The sequence below is a fragment of the Rhipicephalus sanguineus genome, chromosome 3 (genome assembly GCF_013339695.2).
Source record: "Rhipicephalus sanguineus isolate Rsan-2018 chromosome 3, BIME_Rsan_1.4, whole genome shotgun sequence".
Taxonomy (NCBI): domain Eukaryota; kingdom Metazoa; phylum Arthropoda; class Arachnida; order Ixodida; family Ixodidae; genus Rhipicephalus; species Rhipicephalus sanguineus.
Window position 1 is genome coordinate 123,801,132 of NC_051178.1, and position 17,839 is coordinate 123,818,970.

The 17,839-nt window shown below is 47.1% G+C and overlaps 1 pseudogene; it reads right to left on the reverse strand.

Annotated features, from left to right (window-relative positions):
* Positions 1-285: 285 nt before the first annotated feature.
* The window catches only part of LOC119385806 (lysosomal acid glucosylceramidase-like), an 18,114-nt pseudogene continuing 560 nt past the window's right edge, over positions 286-17,839 (reverse strand).

A 17,839-nucleotide genomic window follows, 5' to 3' on the forward strand; every position in this document is an offset into this window, starting at 1 on the left:
GATGACATCTATCTTAATTCTCAAAACATAACGTTCTGCAGACAACACCGCTACGTAGTACGCTTCCTCTGGGCACTTTTCATCCTTGTATTTGTTTCAACTTTACAGCGCTGCTTTTTAAGCACACAAGTACAATATACTGCTTCGAATTCACAGGGTTTACTTGGTGAACATCAAACAAGGCAAAGGAAGGAAAAAGAAACACGGAAAGGGACATTTATTTCAGAACGTATGTCATTTCGAGAAGGAAAGGAATCATTACGAAACGATATGTACGGATGTTGTCTAAGATTGTGAAGTGAAGTGAAACTGACCGTCGTCCGGTGCCCTCCCAAGAGGTACGACGCTTTTGGCAAACCTGAGGCCAGCCTTAGTACTTTCAAACGCCACTGCTGATCCATTCTGCAAGGGTGCGATATCCCCGATGTAGTCGCAGTACGTCACGTTGCATACACACACGTAGCTGCCTCGGCCATAGTCTCTTCGCTGGCATTTTGGAGCTACAACTGTGGTGAGGAATGAACAACACTTATTATTTAACACACGTTCACATAATTCATAATTCGGACATTGACTGTTTCCCCCAAAAATGAGTCGCGCTGTTCACCGTGCTGATATGCTGATGTGGGGAGAAGGTGTAAGCTGAACGGAGGGATTCTGCGTGTGTATCAAAGAACAGACTTGCGTCCAAAGTTAGCTATTACTGACTTACGGTCTAACTTTCGAGAACAAGGGATAATGCAGAAATGTCTGGTTCACCACGCTTAACAAAACTTCAATTAAGCTTCATTCCATTCAACGCACGGGAGGTCGTTATCCTTACTTGATATAAAGGCCACAAGTATAGCTATGGCAATAAACAGATTTCTTTTCATGATGCTCTGTCTTCAAACGTAGTCTCCAACACCCGAACACTGAATTCGCTTTGGAAACGGTCGTCTACAAGGGCCCCCTTTCTTATCAGATGAACTGGAAAAGTCACACGAATGCAAAGATAACACGAGAAAGAGTCGACCCGGCGCACTTACTCATATATGAGCCGAAGACGGCTGACTCCAGCGCAAGCTCAGCTAAAGAAACGTGATGATGTTGCATCTGATCGTAGCCTCCGACGTATAGATTTGAAAAAAAAAAACATCAGTTTTAGTTTTGTGTTTCGTAGTGTTTTACAGCGCAAGCTGTTATGAGCTCACAACAACAGCCGATATCCGCGGTATCTGCTGCCGTCGCCGGTGTCCATAGTCTCTATCGCGCGCAATGAGAGACAGAAAAAAAGAGACAATGTTCAAGCCGGAATCGAACCCTGGTAATTCTGCGTTGCAGTTAAGTATTCTACCACAGAGCCACGCCAATGCTTGAACTTGCTTCGGCAAAAAAAAAAGAAAGAAAAGTAGGCGCCCAAGAAGGCTTACCGTAGGCTTTAATAAGGCCGCTCGTCCAGCTTACGCTGTGACTGCGCTGCGTGTTCCGCGCCGGCCTGGGGTTTTTACGTTTTTCTGTGTGTATTACTTCGTCTTCATACGTCGTTTTAGTCTTTCATAAGTTATCGTGTTCTCTTCCTCTAAGGAGCAATCTCAAGCAGGCGCTGTTAAAACCTACGAGCCTGATTTCACCGCTGAAGCGTTTGATGATTTAACCCTTTTGTTCAACACTGTTCTGTACGTATTCGTTATCATCAGCCTAATAATGAGTGAAACGGGTCGCCATAGACGTAGTCGCAGCTGTGTAAATACAGTTTACACAGTGTGTATTGCTGCTGGCATCTTCGACGTGTATGCACCCATGTTGACACACACACTTCCACATCTCCGCCGAGCATTTTAGTTGACTCCACAGTGTTTTTGCGACCCGCTCCTATTCACCAATGCGAGAGGCACAGTTAGTAGTGTGTGCCTCAAACGCGTGAAAGCGCTGTACTTCCCGCTCGCGTGGATGGATGGAAACAACTTTTGTCTCGCTGGTAGAACGGAGTGATGACTGGCCCTGTGCAGAGTCACTCCCGCAACGCTTCGGCGTAGTGCTGGCCTGCTCCGCTCCTAGAGGGCGGTTAAAGTAAAGCGGTTAAAGTGGGAAGCGTATATTACATGTTCGCACTTGGGAACCTGGTTGCGTTATTGGCGCAATGGTCAGCGCGTCCCGCTGCTTTGCTCGAATGTCGCGGAATCGAAGCTTCGATTCCGCAGCCTGCCACGTCAGCGTTTTTTTTTTTCAATTTTCTTCTGAGCTACCCGCGTGTCATTTCACTGACGCCAATTCTGTGACGGAAACGACGTGTGCCGATCTTTGGTGAACGCTGGCATAAAGCGCTTTCGTGTTAAAATGCCGAGTGAAAGATATGGGGGTTCATTTCAACTATTCTCAAACGATGTCTCCCATTATGTGCAAGTGCGTTGTGCTTGCATGGACTAACAGGGCTTTCAGGAAAGGAGGATGGGCCAGAAACACACATGCAAGATAGGTATATCGCTGGTGCAGCTCATAGCTTTTACATCTGCCAACTCTCCTTAATTTTTCGAGTTTAGGCACTTGGGCTCGTTCGAGATTTTTGCGAACGGTGCTTCAACTTTACCAAAACAAAGGTCGGTTCGCGAAAACGCTTAGAACGTCGGTCTCCGCGTGCAGGGGCGTAGCCAAGGGGGGGGGGGTGTTGGGGGGGTTCAAACCCCCCCCCCCCGAAAATTTTCAGTTTTGCTTGCGTATATATACACGCACACATACAAACGCACGCATGAACATACATAACGTATGGTTGAACCCCCCCCCCCCCCCCCGAAAAAAATTTCTGGCTACGCCCCTGTCCGCGTGTGTGGTTGAAATCCGGTGAGAGGATATTTAAAAGGCGTGCAAGCTTCGAGCAAGCTTAATCAAACTTCCTGAAGCAGGAGTAAGCACTATGTGTGACTCGTGAGCTTTTCTTGCGCATGATTGTGATACGTACTCTTTTGCTCTTTACCACGCTCACCTCTTCATTGTCGAAGGGGTGGTGCCATGATCTCCTCCCACAAGCTCTTTCACGGGAAGTTCTTGATAAAAAAAAAAAAACATGGCTGATCCCTCTGTCATAGGAATCGGTATAGCACGAAAGTAAAACGTGTCTTCACAGACGTAATTGAGCGTTTGTTGTGCATTGTTTCGCCCCGAGGGCGAAGGAATGAATGCTATAGCAACAAGTTGTAATGTCACGCGAAGAACGGCAAGCAGCTCGAAACTTGCAACGCGCCGCTGAAGCAGAAAGGACGAACGGAACGAACATAGACAGGATGAGCGCGAATTAACTGTCACAGCTCGACAGTTAAAGCGCGCTGGACAAATACAAAGGAGGACGCACGAAACGAACTCACAATTTGCTTAGCATTGCATAACGTTGCTTAACGTGTTAGTAGTTGTGGATCAGATTCGGCAGGCGAGCTCGCCGTGGTGTAAAAGCAGCTGTTATTAAAATTTACACGGGGTTGTTGCCCGACGGCGTGGACTGTCTCCGTGTGTTCCGAGAGCGGCGCTCTTTTTCAGACCCCACAATGACCAGAATAAACAATGAGCGTTCAAGTGTTCAATGAGTTGTGCTGTGGAAATGCGAAATCCCCACGCGCGTCAACGACCGCTTCTCGAAATCTGATATTGAGGCTTCATCTGACCTTACAATATGTAAGGGTGACCGAGAGGAAAAGGAAACAGTGAACGAAGATGATAGCAGAAGATGCATATATACAAATCCACCACGCTGGCATGTCTTTTCTACCGCCAATGGAATACGCAAACAACGATCAGCAAAAAAAGCGATCGTTGTAGGCCAGGCATGCCATTTATTGTTGCCAAATAAACGTTGTTATTGATAGTTTTTCGATGACTCTCCTTATATTTGCAGAACCAGATTTGTCCTTGATCTTGAGTGTGATTCTTTCCTCACTTCTGCAAAGTAAAAACGAAAGAGCATAATTTTTTCAGAAAATCAGCAGGAACTCCATAAGCGAAGTCTTTTTTTTTTTTCGCGTAACCGGTGATCATGCATGCGCCGCGGGAACGGGTTGTCGCTCGCTCGGAGCGAATTTGACAACTCACTCGCTATTTAGAGAAGCACACGTCGACAGTACGCCTGTCGATTCGAGCGGCAATCATCGCGTTTGAGAGAACTCGCTCAACTCTAGTATTCGTATAGTACATCAAATTCAACCAGGAGCTATGATGCTTACAAGTGTTAGTTTTTTGCAGAACTGCGATGCATGCTCGACAGTGGCGCCCCCACGTTCAAAATGTAGGGTATAGCTACTTGTCGAAAGCGATTCAAGAGGCTTGTGCACCGTGATTGGTGGTTGCCTACTCGCGCCCACAACCCTTGACAATGCCGGAACTATTCTATAAATAGGGAGTAAGCACGGTTGCAAGATTAGCCCGTCGATTATTTACTAGCTGTAGCATAAGCTCAACGTATACGACTATAAATGCGCGAATAAATGTCACTCGCTTATTTAAACTCGTCATTCATGTAGCCGCGTGCCCACACATCACTTAAACACGGCAATGAACACGTACGTACTACAGCCGTTTGTGCAGCTTGAAGGCTGTGTGTCTTCTTTGCCTTCAACTTCAATGCTTTATGAGTTTTACATTGAAAATGGTGTTTGCTCTGATATTGATACTTCATGGAAACAGGCTACAGCAGCGTTTCTCAAATGAGGGTCCGGGAAACCCATCCTTGAAAAAAAAGAAAGTTTTTCGGAGACACACTATGTCTCGTGACAGCGGCTCCTTCTGGTTTTTGGTACTCTTCACCGCATCACAAATTTTCATTGCGGTGGAGCTGACTTATGTTTACCCTTCTCCATGAGATGGCTGTAACGCTTTTGTTGCCGTTTTCTACTACATATGCACGCGAGCATACTAGGTTTGCATATTTGAACAAAAAACCTATCTAGAAACAGTTTGAGTGTGGCTGCAGACATCGCAACTTATTGACAACCTGTTGAAGTCGAATGGCGTGGCACTTTACTTTGACCATTCTTTGCCAGGGAGAAATAAAAGGCTCATATTTCAAGTTACACGTTGTCTTATTTTATCACCCCCTTTTTCTCTCACTGCAAGGGGTCTGTCATCACGTTTACCGGTCCACAACGGGTCGCCGAAACATCCATGGCTGAGAACCACTGGGCTAGAGCAATTGCAAACGATCGTTTCTGTCCAATAGAGCGATGGCCATAACACAAAACGTGTACAAGGACGTTTTTGCTACCGTAGTCATTCGCGCAAGGCGTCTTCAGACATTCCGATACAAAGACAAACGACTTGGTAACAAGTACTGCTAGCAATAACCGAAATATAAGAGTGGTCTATTGTCAGGATAGTCTAGCTGGAATTCGAGGTAGGGGAATACTAGAAAACATAGAGTGCTCTCACGGAGTGTCACATTCCACACGTGGGACACCCAAAGTATTCAGAATAGACCAAATATGCGATGCATTGATTACGGCACTAATTTCCGGGACATGCGAACTTATGGAAGTAAACAAAGTACAGTAAAATGTTGTACTGACCGGTTGAGGACGATCACAACGATAGCTGATTCTGGCGTCAGGAATGCTCCGTACATGAGGTTATGTGATTTTCCAGTGATCTGCGAGAAAATTCTGACACTGTCTCTCGGAAGAAACTTACTGAAAAAAAATGAAGGAGCAATTTTTCTTCACAATTTACTGTTTCATACACACGTGAGATCCAAAGCGATTAATTACACTAATGGAGCGAAAAAAATAATAACAAAAGATTACTTGAACATAACGAGTACCTGAAGTGGCCTAAGGCGTAGTACATCGGCTGTTTGTAGAACTCCTTAGCAGTGGCATTCACTATGATTGGCGAGTCGACGAAGTTTTTAGCCCAATTGGGGCCGCCTTGAGTATCCAATGCAAGGTTCCAGTCCGTCCAGCCACTAGCCCAATGGTTAAGGTCCTGTACGCATCGATATAAAGAACTTTTACATCAGCGATTCAGCAATACATTGTTTTTCGCCGCCAAATCGAGGGGGGAAATCGTAGCTTTCACTGGAGGCGCAGTGCTGAAGAGCGGAGCTGATCAGCACCTAGGTAGTCCAGGCTGTTGATGTTTTGGTAATTGTTGCAAACTTTTCCTTTCTTTCTTCCCTTATTTCTTTCTTTTTCACTCTTAGCGTTCTTGAGGGTGTCTTTTTTTGTCTCCGTTTATTTATATTTCTTTCTCTCTTTCTCTATCTCTCTCTCTTTCTTTGATTCTCTCTCTTTCTCTCCTTTCTATTTCTGTCTTTCGTTCTCTCTATTTCACTGTTTCTCTTTTATTCTGTGCTGTTCTTTACTCTCTCCCCTCCCCCTTTCTATCCTCCTCAAGCTCACTCCCATTTCCCACCCCGATGCTATAGAGAGATATAATAATAGAATGAAATACTATACTATACAAGTCAATGCTATACGCTGCTAGCATGCCTGGATAGCCGAGTGGTTAAGACGCCTTCGGATCATGGGTATGGGGGTTCGAATCTCGCCTCACGAGGGAATTTTTCCCCTAAACTTTCTCTCTTTCTTTCTTTCTTGCTTTCTTTTTCTCTGTATCTGTAGTCGTCTCGCTCATCAGGTTATTGCATCCCGCGTCGGAGAAATGCTCCGGGAGCGAAGCAGAAAATGAAGAAGACGACGACTATGAAGAGAATGACGATGAGAGCGCGTGCCGGTTCAAGATGATGATCATTTTCTGTTCGCGGCTCACGGGCCGACGGCGGCCTTACTGCTCCACTGTTAAAAAGGTTGCCGGAGTACGACATGGCTGATTAGAGTGGAGATGATACGCACCCTGCGCAGTTTTTGTTTCTGTTTGCCGCTGTATGTCGCATAAAGGAGCCTCAAGCCCCGCTGAGTAGAAGTCATTAATCTCACACTGAGGCTAGAAGGTGCACTGTTAAAATGAAAAAAGTTGATTTTTGTTCTACGTTCTAGTTCATTAAGTGAACTGGGAGAGCGTTTCGGTTTAACTTTAAACCAACATGTTCCAGGGACGCCACATAAACGAACTTGGTGACACCGGGCAGTCGCTGGCGCTGATAACTGCCGTATCAGTGGTAGGAGTTAATGCAAATAGCCACGATTCGATAAATTAGTCTTACGCTATGCCATGCGGTAGATGTCTTTCTTTAGCAAAGACGATGTCGTTTTTAAATCTTTGCTTGTGCATTTCTCGGTAATTTCATCAGTTAACCGCACTGTTGGGCATGAAATGTAACAACATCAGTACAACCTCTCGAGATCCTCCCTTGCGTCGTGGTAGTGGGGAATTAGCCAAACAATTGACAGCAATTAGTAAATGCGCCCAGAGCAGGTCGTAGTTTAAGCTTTTGTATTTGTTTGAGGAAGCATAAGTACAATGACGACAGGAAGAAGGAAATGGTGTGCACAAATATTATGAGAAGTTCATGAGAGGGAGTTCTTGTTGGCTACCCTAGCTGACAGGGGCAGCCAGAAAAGTTCATTAAATGCCAACCATATTGCCTTATTGTTTTGCCTATGTATCACCTCTCGGAGGAGGTAGCCTTACCTCAATAATGTCGGCGGCATACTCCTCCGGCACGCTCCCAGCTGCCCAGCATCACCTTGTGTCCGTACTTAGCATTGTAACCGGTGCAGGCCTCAGAAGGCAGAATGAACTTTCCAGGATAGCTGTTATGCACAAGGCCCAAGACCCAAGGTCCTATCACCCGGTTCCTGTACCAATGTAGAGCAACCCCACTGATGTATTTCGCTGCTTCAGGGTCACCCAGCACCTGCGGACCAGTACATCGACAAGTTCGCTGCAGAAAAGGGAGCCGACCTTATCACTGCAAAAATAATGGCACTTATTCTCGAGGGGCGTTTGTCGTTCTGTCGCAGTTCTGTGGACCTAAGGGCTTTAGCCTTCTTGTGTCTTTTTTTAGTGCACTGTTCTTCCTATTATATGAAAGCTGTTGCAACACATAAATGTTATTGATATTATTGAGATAGCAATTTCATGGACCCTCTCGGCGGGTTTTTACAGTCGCCGTCGGCGTAATGTACCGTATATATATATATATATATATATATATATATATATATATATATATATATATATATATATATATATATATATATATATATGAGAGAGAGAGAGAGAGAGAAGAGACACAACTTGCGGTTATCTTAATTTTATTTGACGACGGTTTCGATCGGCGGACCGGTCTTTGTCAAAGCTTATGAGCTCATAAGCCCTGACGTGTTCAGCGTGTCCACTATCACCCGTTAAATGGCGCGCAGGGCGCACTTTTAAGTAGGGTGCGTCAATCTGCACACCCCCCTTAGGGTGTAGCCACTCTTTAATGGGGCTGATGGCGCCGCACCGCCATATTGCTAGCGTTCCGCGTCTTTCAGCGGTGCCCTCGGATTGCGGTGAGACGTTGTGAGCCTGAATATTGCAGCCGCGCCGTAGTAGAGACAGCTCATGCCTTCACCCTAAAGCGGACGACGCGCGCATTAAGGCACCCCAGCTTTAAAGGTCGTCGCCGCGCTCATGTTTTGCAGGAGTTGGGATACGCGCTGCGCACGTCCGACCTGTACTTTGCCCTACAGGGCGTGGTCGCCCGTGCTCGCGCGCTTATCTCGTGAGGGGAGAAGTTTGCGCGTCATGTGCTTTCGCCTCAAAGTTTGCGTTGAAGCTATAGACCGCACGAAGGTAACTTCGCTCGCTGCAGCGGATGCCTTTGCGAAAGGAGTGAGCTGCTAGCTAGAAGAGCCAAAGTATGTGCTAGTTGGTTGGGCATAGTCGACACTTGCAGTGCGCTGCTCAAAGACAAAGAAATGACATCTGTGACAGTTCGCGCTCGTCCTTTGTATACCTGTACCGTTCTTCTCGTGCGTCCTTCTTTGTGTTTGCGCAGCGCGCTGCAACTGTCGAGCTGTGGCAGTTGTTAGTTCACGCTCGTCCTCTGTGTGTTATTTTCGTGCGTTCTTTGTGCTTGAGCAGTGCGCTGCAAGTTTGAAGCTGCTTGCCATTCTTCATGTGACATTCCAATTTCTTGCTACTGCACTCATTGCTTCGCCCTTGCGGCGAAATTGTGACTTTTTTAATGATCGTCTGCGGAACGATTATTACAAGGTACTTAATAAGAACTTGTTGTTGGGCGAGTTGGTGAGTACTTTACATCTTGATTTTTGCGCTACGAAAGACCAACACATGACAGAAGAGACAGGACAAGCGCTACTAACAACTGGTTTATTGCAAAGGTTGCAATGAAATATATAATAGCACAGCCATGCGCAGACGTACCGAGCGCATATCAAAACAACACTTATCAGGCTAAGGAAATGTGACATCAAAATATCTAATCTCGCTTTTATACAGACAGATGGACGTATCGCTAACACAATGAGTTCTTTTTTTTCTTTATGTGATACGCCTCCCAGAGTTCATGGGCTGATTTGTTCCGGCTTCTACCTAGAATTGTGACCTCACGAAATATCGGCTCACATGTGCATTTTCGTCAGTGGGGCGAAACGTGGGCAGCGTTCTACCGTCTTTAGATTTGGCGCATGTTCCCTTATCCGGTTATTAAAGCAGCAGCCTGTTGTATAAGAGCGAGATTGGGTTTTTTGATGTCACATGTCCTTAGCCTGATAAGCGTTGTTTTGATATGCGCTCGCTACGTCTGCGCATCACTGCGCAATATATTTCTTTGCAACCTTTGCAATAAACCTGTTGTTAGTAGCGCCTGTCCTGTCTCTTCTCTCATGTGTTCGTCTTTCGTAGCGCAAAAGTCAAGATGTTAATTACAAAGTACGTTGTGGCTTAGAAAGGATTCGACTGCACATTGCCACAGCGGAGTTTGCAAGCCGGAGTTTAGAAGTTGCATAGTGCTGTATAGAAATCCTGATCAATGCCCTGGGAATTAGGTAAGGCTATATTAGATACACTAGATGCGGTATTAGAGGGGCATCCATGCATTTCCTCAATGGCTTTCTTTAACACAGTCGATCGAGAAGCTTGAATTTATGAAAATTGTCGGAGATGATAGCGTATTCGATGTGCGTGACATTGCTTAAAGTTCTTTATGACCTCTGCTTCGTACCTTCTGGTTATATATTTGCAGTTCGCTGTGCCTCTTCCTTCCTTTGTGTTTTTTGCAACATACGTCCAAACCACAACGTTTAGAATGACACTATGGGGCCTAAGAAGTTTACCAAGAGAGCTAGGCGGACATGTCTAGCACTACTAAATAACTATGCCAAGTCCGCTAGTTAAAGATCATTAATTGAAAGCTTGTTTACTTTTTAAATAGAGATAAGTGTTTCGTACTTTGTGTTTCTCTAAACTATGAGCCTATGAGCGAGCCAATTCAATCTCGGGGTCGCTTTTATAAAATGACAAAGCCCCCGAAAACTATACGTACAGTTCCCGTCCCTCGAAGTAGTTTCATGAACGCACCTACATTCGCCCAGTACCACAATGCAATGCGGTTGTCGTCGAGAATCATGAGTTTCAGTCTGTTCGGACCGTAGCCTGCCTTTTCCAACTCCGGTCCCAGATCGAGTTTGATAAAGTCTCTCTCTGACTGAGGAGAGAAACCCATGGTCTGCCAGGGATAGAAGGGTATGAAGCCAGACGTTGGCTCGTTCTGCGTCGTCAGACCCCACAGGGGAATCCCTTGTCTCTCGTATTCTTGAACGAACCTGAAAAGTACACGATAGGGAAAACACTTAGAACGATGCTCGATTTAAATCATGGACAGTGCGTTTATTATACTTTTCATGCATTGACCGCTAAATGAAGCTATCTTATCTCGTTTTAGCGCAGAATAACGTCGTAAGTGCGCAGAAGAGTGTCGTTGTATAATTCCAAAAGTTGTGCTTATGCGCTTAAAGTATCAGATATATCAAATAATTCGATATTGCAAAAGTCAACTCTAAAGATCTTCAACGTACTTTTCTGATGCGCTCGCAACAACAATGTTTCTGCAAGGCAGTGCGTAGAAAGCGCGCTGCTGCATGTATATGTCATGTATATGACATGAATATGCCATGCCTTATGCTTAAAAACGGCAGAAAGGGGAGGATGGAAGCTTGCGATGAAAAAATGCGTAAACAAGGGGTGGGTGCTCGAGCCGACGTTTCGACAAGTGGACTTGTCTTCTCCAAGGCTGGAACTGATTTGGGCTTAATCAGTTCCAGTCTTGGAGAAGAAATTCCACTTATCGAAATGTCAGCGACGTCAGCTCGAGCACCCACCCACTTTTTGCGGATTTTTTGGTGCCATATGCTTGGAATTTAAAGCATGGCATGTGCAGGGCGCGTCTTTACACAGTCATGCGTGCACTCATAAACTGCATGCCAGTGAACAAGTGCGAAGTATTCCTTGATGCTGCAATTAAGCATCAACTTATCGCGCGGTACATTATGGGTAGAATGCAAAACAACACGCCTTATGCGGCACAGATATGTGCTGCGAATCTGCGGTATTTCGTACTGGTAGTATGTATCTATAGCTAGAAGGCACGCAGAGTAACGTGGTATCTTGGAAAGGAGTTTTACTAAAATGCTCATGGAGTCCATAACGCTGCGTACTTAACAATGTACTTTGCCCAGGTCTTGTAGTACAGGCCACCCGGTTCGCCTTTGAGAAACCCTCGCCCGCTTCGACGACGAAGTGTTCTAATAACTGATCGCTTCTCTCGGTGCTCTCTGCGTTTTCTGTAAAATCTACGGTTTTTTTGGTGCCTCGGCTCCCCGTCTTGCGGCCATGGACGTGGAGCCCTCCCGAGGCCCACCTGGCCAGAAGTCATCACTGCTGTCAACCGCAAGGAAACGAGGAAGCTTCCTCAGTGACACCGAGGACACCGAACTGTACTCAGTCTCGGGAGATGACACATCAGACGACGGCTTTATCCCCGTCCAGAGCAAAAGGGCGAAGAGAAAGATCTTCAACGCGACTCCGTCAACTCCTGCGAGTACAGCGACTATGAAGCCAAGGCTTGAACGTTGGCCGCACGTCATCATCTTCGTGCCGGAAGAATCGGGCAACCTACGATTGCTGAACAGGCAAGCCCTCTCCGCTTATCTAGAATGTGCGGTGCCCAATGAGATTAAAGACATTAGAGTCAATACACGGAAAAACATCCTTGCTATAGACGTGATCCATGTGAGTGCGCTCGGAAAACTTCAGCAAATCACGGAGCTAGGCGGCATCAAAGTGCGTCCTTTTATCCCGATGGACGATACATCCATAGCCGGTGTGGTTTACGACATCGATGTTGCAATTCCCAACGCGGACCTACCCACCCTCATCAAACCGGCAAATGAGGGCATCGTCATCACGCAAGTGCGACGTCTTGGTCAGACACGGTGTGTAAAAGTGATATTCAAGGGGGATTGTATACCATCCCACGTCAAAGTTGGGCATTTCCGACACCCTGTTCGCCCATTCATACAAAAGCCACTTCAATGCCATCAGTGCTTCAGGTTAGGGCACGTCAAGGGCGTGTGCCCCAACTCTTTATTGTGCCCCCGGTGCGCTGAACCACACGCGGAAGAGACCTGCCGCTCCACTGTTCTGAAGTGCGCCAACTGTAATGGCTCTCACGCTGCCTCTTCGAAAGACTGTCCTCGCATCAAGAAGGAGCGTTCTGTTCTCAAACAAATGGCGAGAGATAACTCGACCCACAGAGAGGCTGCCGAAGCAGTCCGACGTCGGCGCGGGCGGCGGCGCCATCGTTCGACCTCAAAAAAGGCCCATGCACGAAACGACAGCGCCCACTCCAATGCGGCACCACATAGTCAAACTACGAAAGGGCCAATCAGCTCAAAGACACCAGCGGATAGGAATCTTTCCCCAAAGGAATGGCCTGCGCTTCCGAACAGCTTACTTGCCAAGGAACCTCAGGAGGTGACGCGCCCTCTGGAGACTTCACCCGCCGCTGATGACGTACCTAGGGAACATCGTCAAGTGTTTTCTATGCTTCGTTCCCTCATGGGCGCCATTCGAGAGGTGTTATTGGACATGGGGACAACGCCTGCACGGAGTGCACTCAAAGTACTGGACGCTTTGAGCCCAGTGCTTGAATCTCTTGAGTAGAGCCATGGCTACCAACCACTCTTCTTTTCGATCGGAAGTCAAGACAGCGTCCGTCATCCAGTGGAATGCGAGAGGGCTCAAATCACGCCTTTCTGATTTTCGTCAATTTGTGAACACTAACGGTTTCCCCATCATCGTCATTTGCGAGCCCAACATATCGAAACCTGTCAGATTATCGGGGTACGAAGCTGTCATGTCCTCGACAAATGGGGCATGCAGCAAAATCATCGTTTATGTTCGGCGTGAACTCACTTATTTGCTACAGCCAACTGCGCCTGATGACGACAATCAGTATGTGTGTTTGACTGTTAAAAAGAACAAACTCCTGCTTACTTTAATAGGCGTTTATATATCGCCATCGAGTACTTTTAATTCACGAAGATTAGAACATATATTGACTGTATGTCCTGCTCCATGGGTCATTATAGGAGATTTTAATGCGCATCATCTGGCATGGGGAAGCACAAGGACAAACGCAAGAGGACGACGATTGGCAAGTTTCGCCTCGAATCATGGCCTTTCTCTCCTGAATGATGGCAGCCCAACGTTTCTTCGAGGTGTGACGTACGGTAGCTGCCTTGATCTTACTTTCGTCTCCAGCTCCTTCACCAGATGTGTTAAATGGTTCTCGGACATTGAGACACACGGAAGTGATCACATTCCTACCTATCTTCACATCAAAGGGCTCTCCAAGTCTTGTCTACAGAAGACCATCAGAATGACTAACTGGACCACTTTCCAGTCTGATATGGAAAATGTTTGCCAAGCGGGCCTGCCCACTGGGCTAGAGCAAGCAATCAAGAGCACAATACAAGACGCAACGCGCCCGATCGTGATTCCTTCTAAGCGAAACGATTTCGATACAGAATTGGAACGACTTCGAGCGCTTCGCCGTCGTGCGGAACGACGATATCGGCGTACCAAGTCCATACATGACCTCAGGACAGCCAGGCGAATGCAAAAGAAAATCCAGCGTCGTATGGACAGATTGGCCTCTCAATGGTGGACAACGTTTTGCCACACATTAGACCCTCGCAAGCCCCTTTCTCAAATCTGGAGGACGGTGTGTGGTTTGCGCTGTCATCCTGAACAGCGCTTTCCCTTCAAGGCGCTGGCACTCCTTCAAAAGCGACAAGACATCGAAGTTGCAGAAGATTTTTGCGCGAGGATCGCTGACCAAGCGGTTCGTCCAGATCCCGTTGCCGGATGTGCCATCCCTTGTTCCCGTGATAGCCGAATGGACCTTCCTTTTACAATGGAGGAACTCGAGGCAGCACTGACTTCATGCAGGCGTTCTTCATCTCCGGGGCCAGATGGCATATCGTACCGAGCCTTGTGCAATCTTGGTGAGGCCGCGCGGGGAGAACTACTGCGACTCTACAACAACTCGTGGCAAGAGGGCAACGTTCCCGACGAATGGAAGACAAGCCGATTAGTACCACTTCTGAAGCAAGGCAAGTCCCCACTTGACCTTGCCTCGTATCGCCCTATTGCATTGGCCAGCTGCGTGGGGAAGATAATGGAACGAATGATATATGGCCGCCTGGAGTGGTATCTCGAACACTACAAGATCTATCCAAACTCTATGGCTGGCTTCCGACGTGACCGTTCATGCATAGACAATGTTCTTGATCTCGTTACGTACGTTCAACAGCAGAGATCACGTAAGCGACTATCTGCAGCGTTGTTTTTGGATGTGAAAGGCGCCTATGATAATGTTCTACACGAGGCTATTATCGATGCGCTTGAAGTGGTTGGCCTTGGTGGTCGAGTTCTTCGATGGATTGGTAGCTACCTGTCTGCAAGGTCATTCTTTGTGTCCACCGAAGACGGCCCCACCACACTACGCTATACCTGCCGAGGCGTTCCTCAAGGCGGAGTACTCAGTCCCATACTATTCAATCTCGCACTCATTCAACTTGTCGAATCCCTGCCAAGTACGATCAAGATCTCTATATACGCAGACGACATATGTGTCTGGACCTCAGCCGTTACACGACTTCAAATACGTGCGAGACTTCAAAAGGCTGCAACATTGACAGCGCACTACCTTAGCAAACAAGGCCTCAGAATATCCCCGGAGAAATGTGCATTGGTGGCGTTCACGCGCAAACCAATGACACCATATGCCATTTCTATTGACGGGCAGTCGATTTCTTATGCCAGAACCTACAAATTTCTCGGCATAATTATTGACAGAAACCTCAATTGGAGCCCACACGTGGCCTATTTGAAGAAGCGCCTGACGGCCATTGCCCAGCTGCTCAAGTTCCTGGGAGGGAAAAACTGGGGCATGTCAGTAGATGCAATGTTGGAATTATACAGAGCACTCTTTCTTGGGTTTCTGAGATATAGTCTGCCTGTACTAACCAACACCTGCAAGACAAATCTTCGCGTTCTACAGGCTGCACAAGCTCAGGCACTCAGAGTTTGCCTAGGTCTGCCCAAATGTGCGCCAACAGAGGCGACTATTGCCATCGCCAAGGATATACCAATACAAACGCACATTGCGTTAGAAGCCTTGAGAGCTCACATAAGGCATTTTGCTCGAGCTCCTAACCACCACCTGGCAACACTGCCCTCAGAAAGACCGCTAGCATCATACTGCGCAACAATCTGGAGCTACTCCGCCAACCTACCGTCAGGCTTCAGCCCCGCATCCAAACCATCGATTCCACCTTGGTGTTTAATTCGTCCTGCAGTGCATCTCAGTGTACCAGGAATCAAGAAAAAATCTGATTTGTCATCGCCTGTCCTGAAACAGCTATCTCTGCTTCTACTGCACGAGAAATACACCGACCACATACATGTTTACACCGACGGCTCAACGACCATCCGTGATTCGTCCGGGGCAGTAGTTGTCCCAGCGAAAGGTGTAACTGTTAGCTTTAAGACCGACCACCCAACAACATCAACGGCTGCTGAACTGACAGCTCTTCGCGCTGCACTTTGTGTTATCAATCGCGAACAACCGCAGCGATGGTCAATTTTTAGTGACTCCAAAGCAGCCCTACAATCTCTCTTGTCAGCCCTGCGGCGTGGACCATATGAACAACTGGTATTCGAGATAAGACACCTCATTCATACGTCATTCGAGAAGGGACACCAAGTGACATTTCAATGGTTGCCAAGTCACTGCGGCGTGCTTGGCAACGAACATGCCGATAATGCTGCTCGGTCAGCTTTGCAAGGAGACAAGGAAGAGGCTATACCGCTTTCAAGGTCTGATGCTGCTGCCATGCTTCAAAGGATCGCAAAGAATATTTCGCACTCAACACTGAATACGTCAAGAAGCCAAAACTATCGGCAACACCACCTAAACGAGTTGCGGCGACTTCAAATACCATCTGGACTCCGCCGAAGAGAGGCCACTCTGCTATGCCGCTTATGGCTAAGAGTGGCTTTCACGAAGTCATATTCGTTTCGAATAGGGATGGCCGACAACGCTCTTTGCGACGCCTGCGGCACCGAGGAGACCTTGCAACATATCTTCTGCGACTGTCCTCGCTACGCTGCGCAGAGACGATCCCTGGTATTCGCTCTCGCTCATCTTCACAACAGACCGTTGACACTAGACACGATTCTCCAATGTCATCCTGATAAGTCATCGAGAGTTCAAGCAACCAAGGCATTGCTCAAATTCCTAAGGACAACAGACTTACACGAGCGGCTGTAGACTTTTTAATGATGCCGCATACCGCACAAGACTGCCGCTCTGCGCTGTGACGTTGTGTGTGCGTGTGTGTTCCCCTCTCTTTCTCTCTTTCTTTACTCTTCTTTCGATCTCCCCCATCCCTTCCCCCTGTACAGGGTAGCATACCGGTTATGCCAAACTGGTTAACATCCCTGTCTTTCCTCTCTCCCGTTTTCCTTCCTTCCTTCCTCGCCCGCTTAAACTTTCGCTAGTCTTCATCCAGGCCGGCGCGCTCCAGGAGCTTCCAAAGAACCATATCTCCTTTGCAGACATAGACATTGCTTTTTTGATATATGGAATCTGCAAAAAAAAAATGAGGACGTCGTGACATCTGTAGCATATATTTTACGTGCTCGCTAATTCTCCCGAGTGATACCATCAGTTATAACTATCAGTTGCTAATACTGAAGTCATACTAACGCGCCCTGCTACTTCGCTGATCACCCTTAGAAGCTAAGTGGGTAAAAGTGGGTAAAAGTGGAGCAATTTCGGAATGACAAGACAGCGTTGGAGAAATGAGACGTCATGGCGGCAGAGTGGCATACATCGTTTATTGGTTGCGGCTTATAGTTTCTTGGTTGGGAATGCGTTCCAATGGCTTCCTGTGGGGAATCCGTCCTATTGAATGTGTGCACTCCCACTCTTCTGATTATACATTAGCGCGGCTTGCAATTCAACTCCAAAGCCTTGCCCCCTCCATTTGCAACATAACAGAACTGTGCGTTAAATGCATTAGCTGTTCTAAATGCGCGCTGCGCTTGTCGTGAGCATCAAAAGTCAGCAATCATGTTTTTACTCACATTAAAAAATGTATGTATAGTTGTTTGACTAACATGGATGTCAGTAATGTGTTACTGTGAGTGCGTGTGTGGGGGAAGGGGGGGGGCAGGGTGAAACCTATCACGACGTGATTACTCTGCCCTGCTGGCCGGTCTACGGCTTGGAGCACCCTTCTCTAATGCTTATTCCTTTGCTATTGGAGTGACCGACGGTCTATTGTGTGAACTCTTCGGGTGCAGTGAAACAATCGCGCACTTTGTCTGCGAGTTTGCT